The sequence below is a fragment of the Cebus imitator genome, unplaced genomic scaffold, assembly GCF_001604975.1.
Source record: "Cebus imitator isolate Cc_AM_T3 unplaced genomic scaffold, Cebus_imitator-1.0 Scaffold130, whole genome shotgun sequence".
Classification (NCBI taxonomy): domain Eukaryota; kingdom Metazoa; phylum Chordata; class Mammalia; order Primates; family Cebidae; genus Cebus; species Cebus imitator.
In genome coordinates this window covers 169,595-177,464 of record NW_016107445.1, presented here as the reverse complement: position 1 = coordinate 177,464, position 7,870 = coordinate 169,595, and the positions used below count along the sequence as shown (strand labels likewise).

Sequence of the window (7,870 nt, the reverse complement as noted above, 5' to 3'; positions counted from 1 at the left end):
TCCTTTGTTATTAAATGATTGTTCTGTTACTGCACTTCTTGGGTTGTTCCTTCCAAGCCACTTTTCTTTAGTTTTCATTGAAAGGAAAGGCATGGATGGATGGCCATGCCTTCCTTCAACAATTCCTTCTGGCCTCACTGGCCTTTTGAACCTGCCAAACTCTTGTGCAGGACCTTTGCGTGAGTTGTTCCTGTGTCTGGAAGTCTCTTCTGTGATCTTCAGGGGACAGTGCTTTCAACTCTGTGCTTGGCTATCAAATACCAGAGCAGACCCCTGACACGGTAGAGGGGTCTGTGTACACATGCTTATCACTGTCTGATATAATTGCTTAACTATTCATGCATATGGCATTTGTATCTATTACCTCTATTCCCCCGTCTCCCACTAGAATGTTTTCATGAGAGCATGAAATGTTTTTTGTTTACTGTAGTATCCTATAGACAGACTAAATTAGCCAAAGGTTTTTTTTTTTTTTTTTTTTTTTTGGGAACCCTTCATGAATTTGCGTGTGATCCTTGTGCAGGGGCAATGCTCATCTTCTCTGTATCGTTCCAAGTTTTAGTATATGTGCTGCCGAAGCCAGCACAGTAGCCGAAGTTTTAACCAAGAAACATTAGATTTACATGCTATGTGCTAAGTACTAGGAATTTGAAGATGTCTATGAGACTATCCTTGAGCCTCTGTTATGAACAGGCATTGTGAGCGTTGCCAGGGATACAACCTTGAAGGAAGTGAGGTGAAGGTGGGGCACTCTAGGTGGTGAAGACAGATAATTAAAAAAAATTCAAATCATTAGATAATTACAGTTTTGATAGTGCTACAAAGGAAGTCCCAGGTATTAGGAGAACATAGCTGGGATCTGGCTTGGATGATTTTGTTTTAGTAGGTGGCTAGAAAGGTAAGAGTGGGCAGGAGAGGGCTCCCCTCACACCGCACCAGGAAAGTCAGGTGACAATCAGGTGATGGTCAGGCAATTGTCACACTGCCTCTTTAAGATAATAATTGTTCACAGCCAGCACCAGGGAAAGGCAGTTTTCCCTACAGATAGAAAAAAACTGAAACTGGTGATCAGCAGCTTCCTGATGAGATCTCAGGAGCTTAGCAAGTGGGCTCACACATATGCACTAAAAGGCAGAATGGTGGACTTTAACAGGTATATGACCTTCTGCACCCATTCCACAGCGAGAGAGAAGGGTGTCTCAGGTTCGCATGCGTACAACTCCAGCAAACGCACTGCGCATTCTCCCCTCCCAAGTGCTCGCAGGTCATTGTGCATGTGAACAACCCACCCCAAGGGAAGAATCAAGGGAGGAGGGATGGAAGACCCAGAATCATGCCAACATAAAAACCCCTGGTGGCTCACGCCTGTAATCCCAGCACTTGGGGATGCCCAGGTGGGTGGATCATGAGGTCAGGAGTTCAAGACCAGCCTGGTCAACTTGGTGAAAACACGTCTGTACTAAAAATACAAAAATTAGCTGGGAGTGGTGGCAGGTGCCTGTAATCCCAGCTATTCAGGAAGCTGAGGCAGGGAATTGCTTGAACTCAGGAGGTAGTGGTTGCAGTGAGCCAAGATCATGCCACTGCCCTCCAGCCTGGGTGACAGAGCGAGACTCTGTATCAAGAAAGCAAAAACAAAAACAAAAACCAACAAGAAAACAAAAAACAAAACAAAAAATCCCCCAAAAACCAAAAACTAAAACCAAACCAAACCAAAACAAAAAAACCCAAGTCAAAATTTCAAACCCTGCACTTGTACTTCAAGTTGCTTGCTTGGGCCTCTTCCAAGTGTACTTTTTGTTCCTTTTGTTCCCGCTATAAAGCTTTTTTTTTTTTTTTTTTTTCCGACAGTGTCTCATTCTGTCACCCAGGCTGGAGTGTAATGGCGTGATCCCAGCTCATTTCACCTTCCACCTCCCAGACTCAACCAATTCTCCCACCTCAGCCTCCTGAGTAGCCGGGACAACTGGTGCATGCCATGATACCTGGCTAATTTTTGTTTTTGTATATTTTGTAGAGAGGAGGTTTCACTATGTTGCCCAGGCTGGTCTCAAACTCCTGAGCTCAGATGATCCACCTGCCTCAGCCTCCCAAAGTACTAGGATTACAGGCATAAGCCACTGAACCATGCCCCTGCGCTAAAGTTTTTGAGTCAATTTTCACTCATGCTCTAAAACTTTCCTCAGTCTCTTCTTCTGCCTTATGCCCCTCAGTCAAATTTTTTCTTCTGAGAGGACAAGAATTGAGGTTGCTGCAGATCCATACGAATTTGCTGCTTGTAACTTGGATACTTGCCACCCCTAACAGTTTGATGCATTCTAGGTGCCCTATCTAATATTGCTCAGAATATTAGACAGAAAGACAGATGAATTTATTTAGTGCTCTTCAGATGTACGGTATGGGTGCTTTCTTTCTCCATTTCTCTGGAAATGTACAGCCTGTACATTTCCAAACAGAGACACCCACGGACATCTATAGAGCTAAGACAAAGACACAAAGCTCCTAGGTTGATTTTACTTTAAATACAATTCTGTGAAACAGGGATATGAATTGGATATTCTGAAATAAGTCAAATATTTGGATTAAGAAAAAGAATTGCCCTAAAATAGAAATTAGTAATACCACAAAAGACATGGATTTTTTTTTTTTTTTTTGAGATGGAGTTTCGCTCTTGTTACCCAGGCTGGAGTGCAATGGTGCGATCTCGGCTCACCGCAACCTCCGCCTCCTGGGTTCAAGCAATTCTCCTGCCTCAGACTCCTGAGTAGCTGGGATTACAGGCACGTGCCACCATGCCCAGCTAATTTTTTGTATTTTTAGTAGAGACGGGGTTTCACCATGTTGACCGGGATGGTCTCGATCTCTTGACCTCGTGATCCACCCGCCTCGGCCTCCCAAAGTGCTGGGATTACAGGCGTGAGCCACTGCGGCCGGCCCAAGACATGGATTTAATTAAAGTCATTTAAATGCCTGATCCTGATAAAATCATTTTGCTTTTTATGGTTGCAGGCTTCATATGCAATGGTAAAATGCAATTTGAGGAGTTTTTATTTTGAGATGCCATGCTAACTCAATGCCCACAATAATCTCCACGAACCCTTTGATGACACTTTAATTCAAGCCAGCAAAATGGTGAGTGAACTTTATTAGGGACAATACAACATAAAGATAAATTAGTTTAAACTATAAATTTTTCTCTGTCTTACGAATACTTTATTGACCAGACAGCAACTCTTTACTGCCCTCCCCTGATCTGTTGTGGAAATACTGCTTCTGTTGGAGAAAATGAAATTCTTCCGTGATAGTACTAAGAAAAGAAAATTTGGACTTTTCATCCCACGGGCAAACTTAAATTGCTTCTTTTCTGGGATGCAATATCATCTATATTTCAAATTGCTGTACATTCACTTCTCCCCAAAAGTAATAAGAAGAAACCGTAGCATTCAAGTGATGCTATCTTACAGGCCCGGTATCTCCTGAGTGGTGCTAACTTTTCTTCTTTTTCCGGAAATGTTACTCTATCTCATTAAAAAAAGTAGAGGTGGGAATAACTAAATTGAGTCAAGCTCACTCTCTAATATAGTTTTACTTCATGCAAAAGTGACTTTCTATTGAACTTGTGAGTATTTAATTGAATTCCAGTAGCTCAAATACAACTTTATGGGAAATTCGTTGCCCCTGTCTTCCAGCCTGAATGTCAAATTAAAATAGGTGGAGAAGCTGAGAGGGTGTCCTGTTAAAATGGGGCGCTTAGAACATTTACATTCAAATTTAATATTGATATTTTGATCAATATCAAATATATGGAGGTTTTGATCCTATTGTGATGTTATAGCTGTTTGGTTGTAGTTTCTGCTGTTATTTTGCTTTCTGGTCATCTGTAGGCTTTGTACTTCAGTGTGATTTCTGTTTGCTTTAGAATTACCGAATGTTAGAACTAGAAGTGAATCACAGTTAACAAATCAAGTGCGACCCCTTTGTGATAGTTAATACCGAGTGTCAACTTGACAAAGTATTGATTCCAGTTGTGTCCCTGAGGGTGTTGCCAAAGGAGATTAACATTTGAGTCAATGGGCTGGGAAAGGCAGTCCCACCCTTAATCTGGGTGGGCACAATCTAACCAGCTGCCAGCATGACTAGAATATAAGCAGGCAGAAAAATGTGAAGAGGCTGGCCCAGCCTTCCAGCCCACATAATTCTCCGGTGCTGGATGCTTCCTGCCTTCCAAAATTCTTTAGTTTTGGAACTCCGACTGGCTCTCCTTGCTCCCTAGCCTGCAGACAGCCTATTGTGGGACCTTGTGATTGTGTGAGTTAATGCTTATTAAACTCCTCTTTAGATATATGTATCTATTCCATTAGTTCTGTCCCTCTAGAGAATCTTTACCAATACACCCTTGAATTAAAATATGCTGAAACCAAGGTCCAGAGAGTGAAGTGATGTTCAAGGTCAGTAATAACACAGTAAAACAGAGGTTGATTCTGCTACTCCTGATTTTCTTTTCCACGTAGGGCCTTCTTCATGGCCTGAGTTTGGAAAAACTCATCTCCTCTGTGTGTAAACACACTGTGCATTTATCAAACCCTTAATATTGTTGTGCTGCCCCCAGGTGACAAAGATTATCCACTACAGCTGCAGAACTTGGCCATACATGCTCCTCCCTCTGTATTCATTCAGTTGACTAATGTTTATCGAGGTCCACACTATGCCAGCCACTCTGTAGACACTGGAGTTTCAGTAGTAAAAAAACAATACAATATCCCTGTCAAACACATTAAATAACACAGAAGGCTATGGAGATGATAAATCAGAGAAGGGAGCAGGCATATGTGGCTGGAGAATTGCAACTTTAAATCATGTGTTCCCTAGGTTAGCCTCTCTGGAAGTAAGACATTTGAAAAAAGACTTGAAGGAAGTGAGAGCATAAGCCGTGTTGGTGCTGGGGGAGGCATGGCCTGGGCAGAGGAAATGTGAAGATGCCAAGGATCAAGAGGGCACCCCCTGGTTCTGAGGAACGATAAAGAGGCCATTGTGCTCTAAGCTGAGTTAGATGCGGAACATAGAGATAAGCACAGAGCCATGCAAAGGCAGAGAAAGGAAGGACCAGCGGGGCCTGTGGGCTACAGCAAGAGTTTGGTTTTTCTCTGGATTTGGGGAGCACTGGCCTTTTGCGAGTAGAGGTATGGCAGGAGCCTTCAGAAGCGTTTGGAGTCCTCTGACTGCAGCATTGCGAATACACTGGAGTGGGGACCAGCATGGAAGTAGAGAGGCCTAGCATGGGGCCATTGCAATAACTGAGGCAAAGTGACGGCAGTGAGTATGGAGGAGGCGGCTGTGAGGCGAGACCCTGCACCTGTCCTGGAGGTAGGGCCATTAGCCTTTGCTGATGATGCGATGGAGGAGGTGTGGGAAAGAAACAATTAGTTTTGATCCCCAAATGTTCTACCTGGACATGAAAGAATGGAGTGGCCAGTAAATGCATTAAGAAAACGATGAGTCAGAAGCAGATTCTCAGATTCTCAGAAGATGAAGAGCTCAGTTTAGAATGTGTTCATGTTGCCAGTTATCTACGTATTGATTACTTACAGCGCTCTTCCTTCCCTTGTGTAGATCTAAATTAGCATCTGGTATAATTTTCCTTCTCTCAGAAGAACTTCCTTTAACATTTCTTTTAGTCCACATCTGCTGGTGACTAATCCCCTCAGCATTTTCTGAAAACATCTTCATTTTACTTTCAGTTTTGAAAGATATTTTCACTGGAGATGGAATTCTGGGTCAGCAGTTCCTGCCTCCCTCCTACCCCTACCCCAATCAATAAGTTTGGTTGCTTCAGTGTCATCTGACTTTTACAGTTTCTGACAAGAATTCTGTTGTCTTACGGATCTTTGTCCTCTGACTCTATTATACTTTTCTTTCCTGGTTGATCTTAAACTTTTCACGTCGTCATGTGTTTTCAGCAATTCGATTCTAGTGTGCCTTGGTGTGGTGCCCTGTGTGTAAGTCCTAATAAACTCATCTGGTTGTCAAGCTGGACTTGTCCCAGTCATTCTCTGGTCTCTTGGCACCTTCCTAGTTTTTGCGGGGAGAATGTTATAGTCCTGAGTTTTTCTCATAACGGTAGTTTAATTTGATATGCTGGAGGGTATTACCAAAACACAAAGGAAATCTTTTCTCTCTGCTTTACATTTTGTAGAGCTTATCACTGGAACCCAGTATTTTCTTTCTTTAAAAATTATGTACATATATATGTATAAATTATGCACATACATATTTGTAATTTATGTACATTATATATGTATATGTAATTTATGTAAATTATATATGCATCTCTTTCTCTCTCTCTCTCTCTTTCTGTTTCTCTCTCTCTCTCTCTCTATATATGTATATATATATATATATTGCCTGTGACAAAGCTTCAGAAGGTCCTGAGAACATGTGCCTGTGGTGTGGTTTTTTTTTATCTTTCTTCTGTTTGGGATTCCTAAAGTTCCTGGGATATGTGGGCTTATGTTTTCATCAAATTAAGAATATTTTTGATAATTCTTTTTAAAGGGTTTTTTTTTTTCTGTCACTTCCCTTTACTGAGTCTTCAACTACATGCTGTTAGACAGTTTGACAGTGTCAAGCAATATTATTGATAAGGTCATGATGCTTTGTTCATTTTCTAAAAATGTCTTTTTTTCTCTGTGCTTTATTTTGGATATTTTCTATTGCTTTAAGTTTACTTTAATATTTTCAAGTTCACTGATTTCACTTTAGTAGGGTTTAATCTGTTGTTAATCTTTTTCATTATATTTTTAATTTCTGATATTATACTTTTATCTCTACAAACTATATGTAATTTTAAAAATAATATATCTACCACTTCTTCCCTCATAATGTTAATATTTTCTTTCACTTCCCTAAGTGTATGGAGTATAATTATAATAGAATTTGAAATTTTCTGTCTGCTAATTTCATCATCTCTGTAAATCTAGTTCTGTTGCTATTGAGTGACTTTCCTTCTGGTTATGAGTCCTATATCTTGGGTCTTTGATGTCTGTTATTATTATTATTTTAAAAATTATTATTATTACTTTTGAGATGGAGTCTCACTCTGCCGCCCAGGCTGGAGTGCAATGGCACTATCTTGGCTCACAGCAACTTCTGCCTCCCGGGTTCAAGGCATTCTTCTGCCTCAGGCTCTCAAGTAGCTTGGACTACAGGCATGTACCACCACACCTGGCTAATTTTTGTATTTTTAGTAGAGACAGGGTTTCACCATGTTGGCCAGGCTGGACTCAAACTCCTGACCTCAAGTGATATGACTGCCTTGGCTTTCCGAAGTGCTGGGATTACAGGCATGAGCCATCTTGTCCGGCTTGATGTTTGTTGTTTTATTTGAAGACAGATATTGTACATTTTGTGTTGTCAGGGGGTGAATCCAGGGCAACTTTTGGTTCAAACTTAACTTATCCCCAATACTAAGGGGACACTCTTCTGAGCATTTTACCCAATGCTCTACGTATTACAAGGCCTTTCTCCTTTGGCTGGTGGAAACATTGAGTATTTTCCACCCTGTGTGAGTGTTTAGAATTTTTCTGCCTGCTGCTTTTTAAAGGGGTTTCCTCCAGACTCAGATAGCTTTCTGCCACCTGTATTCGCATCAGTACTCAGACAATGACTCAAGGTGCTCTTCTGCAGTTCTTGAATCCTCCCTGCGTCACAAATTCTAGCTGCTTTGGCCTTTCTCAAATGAGATCTCTTCTTTTCTACTCAGTGAGATACTTTGGCTCTGGGTTTCTTCTGTCTCCTCTATAGCCTGGAAACTGTCCAAGCAGTAAGCTGATAGTAAGCATAGGGCTCATTTTACTCATTTTTTTCTTCTCCT

General features: G+C 41.3%; 1 long non-coding RNA gene and 1 other non-coding gene across 2 annotated transcripts; one reads left to right on the top strand and one right to left on the bottom strand.

The window, feature by feature from the left end:
* Positions 1-478: 478 nt before the first annotated feature.
* Positions 479-586, bottom strand: LOC119473071. Its single transcript, XR_005202235.1, has one exon. It is a non-coding gene; the product is annotated as a U6 spliceosomal RNA (small nuclear RNA).
* A 2,427-nt stretch (positions 587-3,013) lies between these two features.
* On the top strand, positions 3,014-6,033 carry LOC119473064. The gene is made up of 2 exons (XR_005202229.1): positions 3,014-3,132; positions 5,739-6,033. It is a non-coding gene; the product is annotated as an uncharacterized LOC119473064 (long non-coding RNA).
* The last annotated feature ends 1,837 nt before the right edge of the window (positions 6,034-7,870 follow it).